Source organism: Macaca fascicularis, chromosome 11 (genome assembly GCF_037993035.2).
Source record: "Macaca fascicularis isolate 582-1 chromosome 11, T2T-MFA8v1.1".
NCBI classification, from domain to species: Eukaryota; Metazoa; Chordata; class Mammalia; order Primates; family Cercopithecidae; genus Macaca; species Macaca fascicularis.
Window position 1 is genome coordinate 134,089,303 of NC_088385.1, and position 17,188 is coordinate 134,106,490.

Consider the following 17,188-nt stretch of genomic DNA (forward strand, 5'->3'; position numbering starts at 1 on the left):
AGTGGGTGAAAGTGTTGTTGCCACCTCTGTTTTGGGTTTACAAAACCTCCTGCTCAGCTCTTCCTATTCTCTCCCTTACTCCCTCCATTGGATGGCCACAGATGATCCAGTGCAGGACCCTGAGAGGCCCACAGGAGAAGAAGAATCCCTACAGTGAGAGAATCCTGGGCCCTTGAGTGACTGCATGGAGAAGAACCCCATCATTGACTCATGTTAGACTGTGACTGAAAAATAAACCTCTTTGTGTTAAGCCACTGAGTTTCGTGGTTACGCGTTGCACAAATTTTCCTATTTTGGCTAACACAATTATTTCTATTTTTCAGATAAGGAAAATTGAGGATTGCAGAGACGATGGTTGATCAGAAGTCTGGTTCAGTGTAATGCTCTTAGCTGATTCTCTGAGCTCTCTCCTCCTTATGTCACCTTGATCCTCATGTCTGCTGCAATTCCAGTCCTCCTTCCAACACACTCTCTTGAAATTCCCTCTCCTGGCACAGGAAAGTTTTGATTTCACTGATGGACTTAGTTTAGGTTATTTGCACCCTTGAATTTGTCTCTGTGGTTAGGGAGATGTTATGCAATGCTACACGCTGGTTGTCTTGGGTTATCACCTTAACCAGTCATGGACATCAGGTGGGAATGACAGTTGATTCAGCTTCAAACTTGATACCAGGGGTCAGCTGTACCCATTCACGCCTGATGCCTTCTGTGCTGTCTGCCCCGAGTTTTTCTTTCCAAGGATATGTATGTGATGGAGGTGACATTGGATGTTTATGCCACAAAGAACCTTGAGAGGGTCATCCGTTCCCTAAAGCAATAGGTTCCAGGCTTGCTTGAGAATTTCACACAGCTCAGAGACACTGTGATGCCCAAATGGATGTTTATATTCCGAGCCACTAGGCTAAACATCAGGTTCAGCTACAGGAACTTTACACTCGGACTTGCTCCACCCCTTCTGTGACTGTCATCCAAAGGCATTCATTCTAAGGCAATTATGATTTTGCACTGTGCCTTCCTCAGAAATCTAATGTGTTTGTCACCTACTGGTGAAAGGACATGGCTTCTATTTTAGGTGAAGAAAGAATATTAAGAACTATAAAACTCCCAGTAATTCAGAATGAGGGAGCAGAGACCCAGACCACTTATAGGCACTGCATCTGTTAGTGTTGGATTTATACTCCTGCCCTTAAGTACAGCCATAAAATAGTATCTATTGGATAGTTTCATCTAAGTAGGCTTTGCTTGTTCATCTCACCTGAATGATTTAAAGTCAAAATTGGTGTTAACTCATGGGGGAAGATAAAATGGAGTGGCCAGTAACTGGGGACTTTTACTAGCTTCATTAGATGCCATTTTCTGAAATGATTTACTAGAGCACAGAAGAATTATTTGAATGTGAAACTATAATATTAACAAATATCTTGTAACCTTGCTACACTTGGAATCAGAAAATTAAGATATGCAGTTCTCTTTCCTGGTCAGTCAGGGAGAAATCACTTGCAAAGAATAACTATGTTGAGAAGAAGATCAAATGTTCTCTTTTGGGACTCCTATGGGCGGGGCTGCTCTGTGCAGTTGTTCAGGTTGGTCACTGAATAAGGGCCCTGCGGAGAGAGAGTAAGTCAGGGGTGACATTTAGCCTTCCCACTCTGTGTTAGATTAAGGACAACAACTTTTTGTTTTCCCACAACTTCCACAGAGAGATGAGATCTAAGTTGTATTTCCTCACATGTGGGCCAGGTTTATGATTCATTTACCCATAGACAATGTTTATGAAATAAGCAAGAGTTGAAGCCTCAAATCATACCCAAGCCATCTATGTCCAGAACTTGGCTCTTTACCCGAAGAATATGTTAATTGTGATATCAATTAAAATAATTCCAGAATGTCACCTTTTATCACTCTTACAACAAATACAGAAGGGTCAGGGAATCAAAATTAAGGGCCAAGCAGTGTTAACAGTTATTTATTTATTTATTTATTTATTTCTGGTGGCAGAGGCTCCCATTCTAGAAAACATCATTATCATCTGCATGGGTGACATTTAATATTTTCTGCAACCTCTTGTGACATTTCCTCAGTGCAAAAATAGTGGTGAGTGATTGCTATCTAGAGAACAATAGGACAATTGAACTAGAAATGTCAATCACAGGAAAAGGTCAATTATCAAAATATTCTAAGAACATTTTCTGGACCTTAAGGCAAAAATATTTTTGAGTTCACACCTACTGCACTTATAAGAAAATGATTTACAGTTCATACATACTTGCATTAAGTAACATATTAGAGTAAATTACATCTTAGACATTTGTTTTGCATCTTCTTGATATAATACAGTAGAGTAAATGGCCCATAAAGAAGAAAAGAAGTAACTTTTCAATCATAAGATTTTAAATATGCAAACAATATCATCCATAGCAGAGCATGTATAAAAAGGAGTTAGCTGCATTTTCTTGATGGAAGTTTTCCAAAGCTTTCATAGACAGACTGATTATTCAAAATGGTTAACATTTTGTTCTATTAGATCTTGTAATCTGTGTTTCTGATGATTCTCACTACTTCAGTAATAACATTATCACAAATGTTACAGGGTATGTTGGCAGAAAATAAACCCCAAAGACTTCATGAAACCTTAATAATTTGACTTGAGATTACCCTTTCAATGATGTCAGAATTTGTCCTACTTCTTTGGAGGTTATAGCTTTGGGTATTACTATTTTTAATCATTGTACTCTGTATCAATTAAAGCAAACCTAGCAATAGTAACAGATAAACTTGTACTTTCAGTCAGCCCGCTAAAGTGTGTTTAGAGTCCAGTTGGCTGCTGGAATATGAGAGGCTCTGCTCCACAGTCACTTAGGGATCCAGGCTTCTCCCTTCCAGTGACTGTGGGAAGCCCCTAAGATCTCAAAAGCATTGTCTGGCTTCCTTGCGCCTTGGGCCAACAGATGAAGAAAGACTATTAGAAAGATTACATGGGAGGATATTAGGGACACACCTGAAACTGCCACATAGGAATGTGCCAGACAGTTCATTAGCAGGGACCAAATCATACATCACATACTCTGCTCGCTGCAATAGAGGCCAGGAAATTTACCTGTATGTCCAGGAAGAAAGGGATTCAGAGATTGTGGACATACAGCAAGCCCTAACATACACTCATTATATTTTGATAGCCCTCTTTAATTGTGAATCCAGCTTCCAAACATAGAATACAAACACCCAAAGCTGTATTTTTTAACCTCATTGTCACAGTTGGGAAAGAATGAGACTTGAGCTCTGCCAATTAGACGCTTTTGCGTGAGATTTTGATATGGAAGCTACATTAGGAAATAACTGTGACACAGGGCATCAACATTGTGAAAGACAGTCACAAATGTGGTAACATGATTCCTGGATCAAAAGTGGTGGTGGCATCTTCTCAAGTGTTAGAGCCATTATGACTTCTCCTACTTCAAGGCTCCTCCCATCAATGGCTCCTCCCATCCATGTCTCCTCCCATTTCATAGTCCCTCTCCTTCAGGGCTCCTCCCACATATGACCCCTCCCACTAATGGCCCCTCCCGTTCCACAGTCCCTCACCTCCTTGGCTCCCTCCATCCTGTGGCTGCTCTGGTTTCCTGGTCTTCCCACTTTTCATTTCTCTTTACCATGCTGGCTGACTGTTGAAGTGTCTCTTGGAGTTGTTTCTGGAATCGCAAGCAAACCTCTGCTACCTTTGCTTTGACAATGCATGAGCTTCCTAGCATTTCTTAATATGCCCTTTCCTGCTAAAATTAACAAGAGTGGATCTTGTTTTCTGAAGTTAAAGATGCTGAATGTGATAGCCCTTTGTTTTGGAAAAACAGAAAAACAAAGACAAAAAAACATACAATCTTTAATTCTGAGGTTTCACTCTGGCTTCCCTTGACAAGCAAGAGAGTTCTGTTTAAACCACACAATATACTACTGCTAACATTTACAAATTATAGGATTTTATCTCTAAACTATATCTGATTTTTTTAGTAAGTGGAAAGATTTGATGTATTCGAGAATAGATATAGGGAAATCTTCACTCATTAATGCAGCCAACATTTTCTGAATGCTTATGATTTACTAAATCTTTGTAAAAGACAGAAAACAACTTCTAGGGTATTTTCTTTTGGTCAGGTTTTATTATCTGCTGAGACCAGTTCGGTCAGGGAGACCTTAACCCAGTGGCACTAGAGGAATTAAAGACACACAGAAATATAGAGGTGTGAAGGGGAAAATCAAGGGTCTCACAGCCTTCAGAGCTGAGAGCCTCGAACAGAGATTTACCCACATGTTTATTAACAGCAAGCCAGTCATTAGCATTGTTTCTATAGATACTAGATTAACTAACAGTATCCCTTATGGGATGGACAAAAATAAAGGGATGGGTTGGGCTAGTTAACTGCAGCAGGAGCATGTCCTTAAGGCACAGATCGCTCATGCTATTGTTTGTGGTTTAAGAACGCCTTTAAGCGGTTTTCTGTCATGGGTGGGCCAGGTGTTCCTTGCCCTCATTTGGTAAACCCATAGCCTTCCAGTGTGGGCATTATCACCATCATGAGCATGTCACAGTACTGCAGAGATTTTGTTTATGGCCAGTTTTGGGGCTAGTTTATGGCCAGATTTTGGGGGCCTATTCCAAACAATTATCTGATACAGGCATGAGTGTTTACCCTTCTTGTGAGATAATCAATAATGTCTTGATGGAAATGGGTATCAATTCGGGGATTCCTGAGCCTTAAAGACCAAATAGGTTTCCCAAAGAGGGACTGTGGTTTGGAAACACAGACGCATCATTGCCCTTTCTGAAACTGAATCAGCAGCATTCAGATTTGTGCATTTCACTTTCGTCATTTTCAGTGGGCTATTTTATAGAGCTCCATGAAATGACTTGATAGTAATTGAATTTCTCTTGTTCTTTGAAATAATCAGAGTCTCAATAATCTTAACCACTGGGGAATAGGGTAGGCGGATCACTGGATAACAGAAGCTCCAGGTGACAGCAGCCCCATTTTCCTCTTTAGAAGGGGTATCTCCTGGTGTTAAGGGAATATGTTTGCATGTTCTCACTCATAAGTGGGAGTTGAACGATGAAAACACATGGATACAGGGAGGGAAACATCACACACCGGGGCCTGTAGGGGTGGGGAGCAAGAGGAGGGAGAGCATTAGGACAAATACCTAATGCATGCAGGGCTTAAAACCTAGATGACAGGTTGATAGGTGCAGCAAACCATCATGGCAAATGGATACCTATGTAACAAACCTGCACGTTCTGCATACGTATCTCAGAACTTAAAGTACAAAACAAAAAAATGTATGACTCAGAGCAAAAATAAAAGTAGTAAAGTTAAAAAAAAAAAAAGGAAATTCAGATATATCAGCTTTCAAAATACACAGGTTCTGGGTCTTGCCATTTGGCATGTAGTAGAGTTTTTCAATCTCAACACTATTGACATTTTGGGCAGCATAATTCTTTCTCGTGGGTGGTTGTTCTGTGCATCGTAAAATGTTTACAGTTATCCCTGCCCAATACCCACTAGATGCACTCCCTTCCCAGTTATGACAACCAAAACGACTCCAGACCATCCGCGATTCTCCTGGGAGGAAAGCTGCCCCCTCACTGAGGGCCACTGCCTTAGGAACTGAGGGAGTTTTGTTTTGTTGGAGTGAGACTATTTTGATGATGATCTTGTAGAGCTGAGAAATCACATACTCTTCAATTATTTGGAGGTATTTTGCCTATAAAGACGAATCTGTTGTTTTTAAAGTGTCCCTATACTTTGCAAATTCACTTGAAACAATAGACTGAACACTTAGAATGATCACTCAGTCCAAGTAATCATTCAAACATAATTTATTAACTTGTTTTAAACTCTAGTCCAAGTAATCATTCAAATGTAATTTATTAACTTGCTTTAAACTCTATATAGTTTACAAAATGTTTTCGTGTAAATAATCAAAACTTCATGTCAATTATTTACTAAAACAGTAATAGTAGACCTTTTGTCCCTCAACTCCTAGTCCTCATAACTGTTAACATAACACCATATTTGGCACTATCGGCATTTTTACATTGACGTCCCCCATTTGGTAGCATTCTAGTAGAGCAGGCTGGGAAGCTGCCATCACCTCTGTATTGATTATGAGGAAACTGAGGCCAGAGGGGTTATAAGTGTAAAGTGCCAGTCCCAGAGCGAGAACAAAGAATGAAAGTCATGCGATCCCTGATCAAAGGCAGTCCCAATACACCATGCTGGCTTTTCACACACTCTCCCAGCTCCCACACTTCAGGGGCAGAAGGAGGATTTGTTTTACATCTTTTCCTCTCTCTTTCCTACAGGCTGACCTAGTTTCTGTGATGGATCTTGCAGAGGGAGAAAGGAAAAGGAGACACAGAAAATATCATGGGATTTATGGTCCTAGTTTCAAGTCCCCACTCTTTCCCATTCAGTGGCATCATCTTGGCATGACAGATCTGAGTTTCTCTTTCATCATCTGTAAAAAGAGTCCGATTCATGTGGTTGTTTGTGAGAATTTGAAGGCAATCAATCTGGTAGATTTTACATGTTTAAAAAAAAAAAGATAAATTTCACATTAAAATTAAAAATTGTATACAAATTAAAAAGTACACTGAGTAAGCAATTGATAAAAGATGAACTGCAAATGTCCAATAGTTATTTTTTAATATTTAAGCTCAGTAATCGACAAAATAGAAATTATTAATGGTTTGACATCAAATTTTATCACCTTTAAGATGCTAAAGTTGAATCCAGTACGTATTCTTTCTCCTTTTTCTTCCATCAGTTGATTACAGAGGATGAAGCCCAAGAAATGAAGTAGCCACATTATGGAAAAGGCCTGGATTCCTGCATGACTGCATGGAGCAGAAACTCCCATCCACCCTTACTGAGCCATAATGTAACAAGAATCAAAACCTTCTTGATTTAAGCCAATGAGATAATACAGACCTCTGTGACTGAGTAATGTTACATGGTTTCAATGTCCAAAGTGGCATTTTTTATTCAGAATCCCAATAATGTTGAAGATGTCCTAAAGCAATCTCTCAGTAGCCAGGCTGAACCTCAGTAGAATTCTCTTTCACCTGTCAATGTGATAAAGTTTTCAAATTAGTTATAAAATTTATAAATTCTAGAAATTTTATTAAAAATCTGAACTTCTAGTGTTCTGAAAAAAAAATGGTACTGTTGGGCTCATATTCCTCTCTTATGAAAGGACTGAAGGAGATTAATAGGTAGTCCCTAAAACACTAAATTTCCCATCTGGTCCACCAGGCCACCCTCACTCACTGGTGTTACCTTCTTTCCCTTGCGACTGTGTGACATCCGCCACAGACTGATGGTGAATAACTACTGATTCAGGATTTTCCTTCCACACTAGCAACTTGAGAAACGTTACTGGTATATCAAAATATTATTGTACCTTTTAGAAGATGTCCATGTTTGTCAAGTTTAGGAAATATGGATTTCATTCTTTATTCATCTTTTTCGCATGTCTGCATATCTGAACACTGGCTTGTTCAAAAGCAATGAATGACTCCACTGTTCAAATTATTTTTTCAAGAGATGTTTCACTGAAATACAGGCCTATAGCACTTCTTCCCTTTTTCTCCCATGTGCCGAGATAGAAAAAACAAACAAATCAACAAAAAACTATCCAGGGCCAGTATCTAACAAATGGATCATTTGTATTAAGGTTATAAATATTCTCTGTCTCTCATCCAATGAAACCTCTATTAAGGGTTCTCTTGAAGCATGGAATCTATCTCATTATTAACTGTTTTTAGAAATGATTTCCCTAGGGTGTCAACTTAGAACAATTTTCCTTATCAAAACCTACTTCTTTTTATCATTCAACAATCCAATTACTTTCTTTTCACACTAATGATCTTTTAAAGGTTGTGTTTTCCGTTCAGAGATAGCAGTGTAATCCACAGTGTATTTTATTTCATGGGTGGCATCCTTTGGGGGCAGAAGGATAAGATTTCTAAGGAAATTTTCAGGCTCTTTATATAGGCTCTCCTGGTTTCTCAGATTGGCTATTTAATTAAAACCTACATTTGGCCAGGCTAGATGGCTCATGCCTGTAATCCCAGCACTTTGGGAGGCCAAGGTGGGTGGATCGCTTGAGCTCAGGAGTTCGAGACCAGCCTAGGCATGGCGAAACCCCATCTCTACTAAAATTTCAAAAATTAGCTGGGCATTGGTGGTACGTGCATGTAATCCCATCTTCTCAGGAGGCTGAGGCAGGAGAATTGTGTGAACCCAGGAGGTGAAGGTTGCAGTGGGCTGAGATTGTGCCACTGCACTCCACTCTAGGTGACAGAGTGAGGCTCCATCTCAAAACAAAACAAACAAACAAAACCTATATTTCATTCTCCCTCTTACCCCGGCCATTATTTAACTCCTGCCTTCCTTCTTTACTTTCTTCAAACCTTTTTTCAATAGCTTATGGTGTTTCCTAAGAACTACATTGTCCTATGGTAAACAATATGTGGTTCTAACTGTATAAAATTTTAAAATTAGGTCTCTTTCTTTAGCAAGTGAAAAAAAAATCACATTATTTCTAGATAGAAGACAGGGAATTTATTGGTTTACAACACAAGCATCCAAGGTACATTTGAGTTTCAGCTGCGGCTGTATTCAGGGGCTCAGAAGGACATGGTTTATCTTTTATCATCTCTAAGTTTAGTCTTCTTTTGTGCCAAATCCAAGTCACACTTCTTTTGTGAAGGTAATAAGGGCCACCTGTAGTTCCTCTAATTTTAAGTCTAGCAAAAATGAAAGTTATTATTACCCCCAGAGGTCCTAGACATCTGGGGTGTGCAGAAGAGAGTTAACATAACTGCCCTAGACTGCTGTCCTTGGAACGGCCTGTTGACAAGGTTGGCGCTTGGTTGCCATCTTGGAACTTGGATTTCAAGAGAGTTCCCACCGTTTCCTAATAAGAATGGCTCAGTGCATCAAGATTATTTATGCAGACAATGTGGTTTATGGTGACCTCCTGTGTTTTGGGGCGAAGTCTAGAATTTTGGTATGTGCCAGGCAGAGACTGCCAATGTGACCAGCTCTCAATAGAAACTCCAGGTGCTGATTCTCTGATGAGCTTCTCTGAAAGACAACGTTTCAGACATGCTGAGACACGTTACAGAAGGAACTGAGTGCTTCCCATCGGCTTCACTGGAGGAGGACTCTGAAAGTTTGTACCTCGCTTCCTCCTGACTTCATCTCATGCACATTTTCCTTTTGCTAATTATGCTTTGCGTTTTCAATAATAAGTCATAGTCAGGGGTTGATTCTATGCTGAGTCCTGTGAATTATCTTTATCAATTATTGAACCTGGTAGTGGTCCTGGGGACCCTGCCACACTGGGATTCACTCTAATTGCAAACAGATCCTGGGCAGGTCTCACAGGCTCTACATTCCTTAGGCCCTCAGATGACGGCCTGTGCCCCCAGAGTAGGAAATGTGCATAGTTTCACATCAGCTGGGCACTTTGATAGGTTATTGATGTGTAATTGTCCTCAGGCTGATGCAGGTGGCATGGTGAGATGTTGCTGGGCATGAGGTCCAGGAAAAGTGGTTGGCTGAGGGCAGTGGTTGCAAATATGTCAGGTGATCAATTATGTTTTAAGGTATGTTCGGGTGCTTAGGTTGGGGAAATCAGAATCTTGGTAAATTCCACTTGGCATGTGCTTATAACGGACAGGACCTCATCCTGGACAGAAAGAGTCCCGTCTTCATTAACCCTGAGGACATGAGATTGTCAATAAACTTCCCCCACCAAACACACGTACCTGGATATCTTCTGAAATATGTGTATATTGTGTGAGGCCTTGACAATGCTCCGAGATTTATGTCAGGACGTTACTCTCCCCAGGCCATCAACCTTCTATTCTGAGGTGTCCACAATCACATGTGCATTCATGAACACATTTATATGGCCAGACATGAGGGAAACCCCCAAAGGGATTCTGTGCACTGATTGGCTAGACCTGAGTCACATGGTCCCCATGAAGCCTGGGGTGATGTCACCCTCCAGAGCACGTGGCCTGAGACTGGAGTGGGCGTCTGATTTATCTAAACATATTCAAGGGGCTGTGAGATTACAAAGGAGGATGGGAGATGAGGTGTCAAAATCATAATGCATGTTGACTTGTATGGAGCCCATCTTTTATCTATGTAGATAGTAAATGAATAACTGTAATACCAATCTTATAAATGTTGCAATTAAAGATTCTAAATCATTTATTGGCCAGCAGCACTGGCTCATGCCTGTAATCCCAGCACTTTGGAAGGCCAAGGCAGGCAGATCACCTGAGGTCATGAGTTTGAGACTAGCCTGGCCAACTTGGTGAAACCCTGTCTCTACTAAAAATACAAAAATTAGCAGGGTGTGGTGGAGCATGCCTGTAATCCTAGCTACTTGGGAGGCTGAGGCAGGAGAATCACTTGAACCCGGGAGGCAGAGGTTGAAGGGAACCGAGATCGTGCCACTGCACTCCAGCCTGGGTGACAGAGCACAACTCCATCTCAAAAAAAAAAAAATCTAAATCATTTACGAAAATGGCAGAGGGAGCAATTTCTCTGTGACATCAAGGAAAGCTTCCCAAAAAGGAACGGATGAGTTGAGTCTGGATGGATGACCAGGAGTGACCAGGGAAGGGAGGGGAAGCCTGTGGGAAAAGGCATTTCTTTCAGATGTTTGCACTGAGCTTGGAGAGACAGAAAACATAATGGGAAGTGGATTAAACAGCAATACCAATGGTGTTCATGAGAACAAGTCAGGGGAAGGGGATTTACTGTAACTTTTAGTTGCTCAGCTATGTCCTTAGGCATTTAAGGTCTTTCTTTTTATTCTATTTTTATCAGTCTATGGCTGCATTTTCAGGTTTTCTCCCCATGGATGCAAGAGGCTGCTGCAGCTCCAGACAGAAGAACATCTCACATACCACAAAGGAGGGGGGTGGGTGAAGACAAAATTTTCACACCGCATCTTTCTTTTTATCAGAGAATTCCCCCCTGCCCCCCACCCCCAGAAGCTTCTGGCAGACATCTTACATCTCATTCACCAAAAGCTAGGTCAGCATGGCTACCTGTGACTGCTAGAGAGGCTGAGAAAACAAACTTCTGTGATTTTCTTAAGAATGCATAGATGCATGCCACTATGCCCAGCTGATTATTCTATTGTTATTATTTTTAGTAGAGATGAGGTCTCACTATGTTGCCCAGGCTGGTCTCAAACTCCTGAGCTCAAAGCTGTCCTCCTGCCTTGGACTCCCAATGTGTGTCTGCTTGTTTTATTTTTTGTTTGGTGTCATTTATGTTGAAGGGTGTCCTCGTGTGTGGTGGTCTTTGTTGCTCGTCCATATCAGAAAGTGGGAACTGCGCAGTGGAGTCTGTGGCTAGTTGCTGGGGCTGATCCCTGTGGGGCGGTCTGCTGGGCTGTTTCATTCCAGAGGCCCTCATGCCGGTTGCTTTAGGCATTTCTTCTTGCCTTGGTCAATATCTTCAGAGAAGGAGCATCCGGTCTCCTGTGAGGAGGGTGTTGATCTGCCCTCATCACCCTGGAGCACGGCTGAGGAAAGACTGTGCATCCCAGTGTTCAGCGCACCCTGGCATCTGCTCAGTATGGACGCTCCTTTCCAACCATACTGGAGGCTTTCTCTTTCGCAGTCTGCAGAGAAGAATCCAACATCAGTGAAGGTAGGTATCTGTTCTGTGCAGGAAACGTGCGAGGGGAGAAGAAAAGGCACACACGCAATACCTTTAAGGGTAAACAGACTTTATCCCAAGTATATGGCAATACAGATACAGTAAGCAAATCATAGAATAAGCAAATGATATAATACATTACACTGGGAAGGGGAGAAGGGAAAAGATGTACGTATTTACACTCACCAGCCTTTGGAGGATTCACCACCAGACCGGGAAGCAACAGCTTGGGTTCCAGAGTCGGCCACTCGTCCCTGCACAGCCCAGCCGAGGAGAGGTCTCATGAAGCTTTGGCGTGGTCTGGGACCTGAGCTCTTTTTGTAACGAGTTGTTTGGCATGAGGCCCAGTCACCAGGGCCCTTCGCGACTTGGCTCAAGGAACACAAAAAGTCAACTCGTTTTTGCTGTTGTCTATTGTTTTGAATAACTAACGTATAGGAATAGATTGAAATAGAGATTCCTCTGAAACGCTGGACGAACGCCTCAAGGGGCTCACACAACCTGTTCCGGGCCTTGGTGACCATTGTGTCCATGTTCAATTGAGCTCATGTTCAATTTTTACCTTTTCCTCCACAGTATCCAGGTGCATGGAACTGGGGAGGGGGCCGAATTCTGTGGAATAAATGTGATGGCTGTGTGACTCCCGCTCCCTCCCCATTGGTATAGGATTTAACTGGCTGGGGCCCTCACTGTTTGCCAACTTCCGTTTCTTGTTTGTTTTTTATTACATCCTCTCCTTTTCCCTTTGTCTGTTGGGTTTATGACTTACAAACAGAATCAACATTTGTATTTTAGTGGTGTTTGGGAAGGAGTGGGGGGGTACAATTTGACATCTTTACTAAATGCTGATTAACCGATCTTTTTTACAATTTCATTTGGATAATTTAATGTTATGTAGACCACAGTGTAATGGGCTATGAAATGTAAGCTTTTAATTTATTTCATCCCATATGATTATCAATTTCTTGATTATTCCATTGTGATGCTTTCTCAGCTTTTAGTGTCTTCTAACTACCAGTAAACAGACAAAAATTCAGCACCAAGGGTCCAAGAAGACAAAATCAGCTCCTTTTCTTTCTTTGTTTTTTTCCCTGGTAGGTATAGTTTGTTTGTAAATCAAGCTTTTATGGAAGTGAAGGGGGAAAAAACAAGAACATAAAAACCTGTTAACATCCTTTTTTTTTGCCTTAACCTCCTAGGATGCATGATTCTTTGTACCCTCAATGTCTTGACCCTAAAAAAAAAAATCCATTTTAACCAGGACATCTACATAACTTTGCTCCCTGAAGTCCTATGGAGCAGAGGCAAAAGGTCAAAATATTTTCATAATGTACATTTTTTCTTATGAAAACATATTTCTTGAAGGGATTTTATGCCAAGTAATAATTAGACCTAATCTCTAGGTCTTCATATGTTAACCCTGAACCATGATTAATGATTCTGTAAAAAATAAGTGATGTTTGCATTTTCTATACACCATCCACCCAGCAGAGGAATGAGAGAGTGCTTTCAACATTTAGTTAACCCTATGAGTGAGCGAATTATTTGACTTTTAAAGTTAAAATAACTGCTGTACATCTTGATTCTCATCACATTTTTTCTCTTTATTACTATTTTTATCCTGTTACCTGTCACTCGTATCACAGAAAATGATGCATCCTTTATAAGAAATAACAAGTTGTTGCAATTAGCAAGATTCATGTTAAAGGATTAAAGAAGTATATGCTTTTTATTGACAAAATTGAAAAGTATATAGGAAAAGTCTTCCTTTCTTTCTGCCTCCCTCCTTTCCTCTCTTCCTCCCTCTTTCTCGTTCCCTTTCTTTTTTCCTTCCTTCATACACATTAGTATTTCTTTATGAACAAAGAGGAAGAAGAGAGAAATGTCCTCAGAGGGGAAATGTGTTCAGTGATCTGTAGTTAATTCACTCATGCATATTATAAACCAGCCACTATTTTAATTTTGTATACTGTATTTGAAATTCCTAATCATACTTTGTTTCACTCCATCTGCTTTGCCCTTCCCCTAAAGCTTTATTTTCCTTTACTAAGAGTCACCTTTTATAATTTACTGGGAACTCACAGCTTTAATTTTAAGATGATTACTCTCTACTTCTCTGATGACAAGAGTCAAGAGACGCTGATGTAATTGCAAAGGAGAGGAATTCCACCTTCCTGCAGGAGCTGGCCTAACAATTCTCAGAAAACCAGAGGAGGCAACCTCTTGAGAACTCCAGCCTCTGGGCACTGGCACAGGTCCTGACACTGGGGAGGGTCAGAGTGTTACAGGAAAGGGGTCGTGATCCAGACCCCCAGAGAGGGTTCCTGGATCTCGCGCAGGAAATAATTCAGGGAGAGTCCATGGAGAAAAGTGAAAACAATTTCATTAGGAAAGAAAAGGAACAAAACAACGGCCACTCCACAGACAGAGGAGCCCTGAGGGCTGCTAAATGCCCATTTTCATGGTTATTTCTTGATGATATGCTAAACAAGAGTTGGATTATTCACATCTCCCTTTTTTAGACCATATATGGTAACTTCCTGATGTTGCCATGGCATTTATTTGTGAACTGTCATGGTGCTGGTGGGAGTGTAGCAGTGAGGACGACCAAGGTCATGCTCATCGCCATCTTGGTTTTGGTGGGTTTCCGCTGGCTTCTTTTTTTTTTTTTTGAGACAAGTCTCGCTCTGTCACCCAAGCTGGAGTGCAGTGGTGTGATCTGCGCTTAGCTCTGCCTCCCGGGTTCACGCCATTCTCCTGCCTCAGCCTCCCGAGTAACTGGGACTATAGGCGCCCACCACCACGCCTGGCTAATTTCTTTTTTTTTTTTTTTTTTTTTGTAGTAGAGACAGGGTTTCACTGTAGCCAGGGTGGTCTCGAACTCCTGACCTCGTGATCTGCCCACCTCAGCCTCCCAAAGTGCTGGGATTACAGGTGTGAGCCACCGTGCCCGGCCTCCAATGGCTTCTTTATCGCAACTTGTTTCATCAGCAAGGTCTTTGTGACCTGTATCTTGTGACAACCTCCTATCTCATCCTGTGACTTAGAATGCCTTCACCTCCTGGGAATGCAGCATAGTAGGTCTCAGCCTCATTTGACCCAGTTCCTGTTTAAGATGGAGTTGCTCAGGTTCAAATGTCTGACGAATGCACTCCCCACGTGGATGCTCAGAGTCTCATGGAGAGAGTTGTCAGCCCTGCTCACTCTTCTAGATTTTTGGAGCCATACAAAATGATACAGAATGTTAGGTGGTATTTTACCATCTGCAGTAGAGTGAGGGGGAACTCGTTCTACCCTTTACCTGCATTAAGTTTATAATTTAATAGCATTTTTCCGAATTTCAACTTTGGTATTTAACTCAATCAGGCCGAAAAGTTTCTTCCAAAGCTTCCAAATAGTACATTAATAGTTCTGGTTTTAGAAAGCCGTTTAGCGACTTCAGATTCTGGAAGGCATTTCTCCGCACAGCTCTGAATAAAGTTACCAATGCCTCCTTATTGGAAATCTATTTCTGTAAATGAGACCTTCAGTGACCAAAATGAGTTTTTTCATTTTGAAGTATGCGCTGACAAGACATTAGACCCTTGTGCCACCCTTCCAAATGCATGCCCGCTGGGCCCAGGTGAGCTTCAGGAACATCAGGAATGACCTTGGGTGTCAAGAACTGATGACTGGGTTAACCCTTCTTGGTGTGGTAGCTTTTATCCTTGCAGTTGTGTCTCCTAGAATCTATCCTACAAATGAACTTGAGGTCATGGGTTAGTTCTGCTCAACCCCTCTCTGAATCTTATTTCTGACTTACTGAGTAGCCCCTACTGAACTGGTGACTCCTGCTCAATATCTTCATACACCTGAGTCACTGACCACATCAGATGGAGAAAGAAATCCTGGGTTAAACAACAAACAACTTGTTGTTGTTGAGACAGGGTCTCGTTCTGTTGCCCAGGCTGGAGTGCAGTGGTGTGATCATGATTCACTTCAGCCTCCACCTCCCTGGCTTAAGGAATCCTCCTGCCTCAGCCTCCTGAATACCTGGGACTGCAGGCACACACCACCATGCCTGGCTATCGTTTTTATTTTATTTTTTTGGTAGAGATGGGGTCTTCCTATGTTGTCTAGGCTGGGCTTGAACTCCTGGGCTCAAGGGATCCTCCTACCTCAGCCTCCCAAAGTGCTGAGAATACAGGTGTGAGACACACTGGCCCTGAATAATTTTTTTTTTTTTTTTTGAGAGTCTCACTCTGTTGCCCAGGCTGGAGTGCAATGGCACGATCTTGGCTCACTGCAACCTCCGGCTCCTGGGTTCAAGCAATTCCCTGCCTCAGCCTCCTGAGTAGCTGGGATTAGAGGTACCCACCACCACACCCAGCTAATTTTTGTATTTTTAGTAGAGACAGGGTTTCACCATCTTGGCCTGAGTAACTTTTATGTGTAATGCTTGACAACAAATAAGGCAAAACAGATATCCGATCACAGCTCGGAAAACCCATGTATCTGATGTTGTTAACAACATGTGATTCTAATATACACCAAATATGCATGTTACTGGAAAGGTCCTGATCCAGACTCCAAGAGAAGGTTCTTGGATCTCACGCAAGAAAGAATTCGGGGTGAATCCACAGAGTAAAGCGAAGGCAGGTTTATTAGGAAAGTGAAGAAATGAAAGAATGGCTACTTCACAGACAGAGCAGCCCCAGGGGCTGCTGGTTGCGCATTTTGAGTGTCTATTTCTTGATTACATGCTAAACAAGGGGTGGATTATTCGTGAATTTTCCAGGAAAGGGGTAGTCAATTCCTGGAACTGAGAGTTCCTCACCTTTTTATACCATATAGGGTAACTTCCTGATGTTGCCATTGCATTTGTAAACTGTCATAGCTCTGGTGGGAGTGTCTAATGCATTCTAATTAGCATATAATGAGCAGTGAGGACCACCAGAGCTCACCCTTGTCGCCATCTTGGTTTTGGTGGAATTTGGTTGACTTCTTTACTGCATCCTTTTATCCGCAAGGTCTTTGTGACCTGTCTCTGTGCTGACCTGTGATCTCATCCTGTGACTTAGAATGCCTTCACCTCTGGGAATGCAGCCCAGTAGGTCTCGGCCTCTTTTTACCCCGCCCCTATTCAACATGGGAGTTGCACTGCTTCCAACGCCTCTGACACATATATACTTTAAGCAACAAAACTTGAATACAACCATATTTTGGAGTATCCTTAATGTGTTGTGCTTTCTTGTCCTTTAAGCAGAAGATGAGGAATGTATGATAATGTATCTGAGTGCTTGTGTGACTCTGTGTGTGGGTGTCTGTGTGTGCATGACTCTGTGTGTGTATGTCTCTGTGTGTGTGACTGTGTCTTGTGTCTGTCTGTATGCCTATATGTGTCTGTGTGTCTGTGTGCATGTGTCTGTGTGTATGTATGTGGGTATGTGACTGTGTGTGTG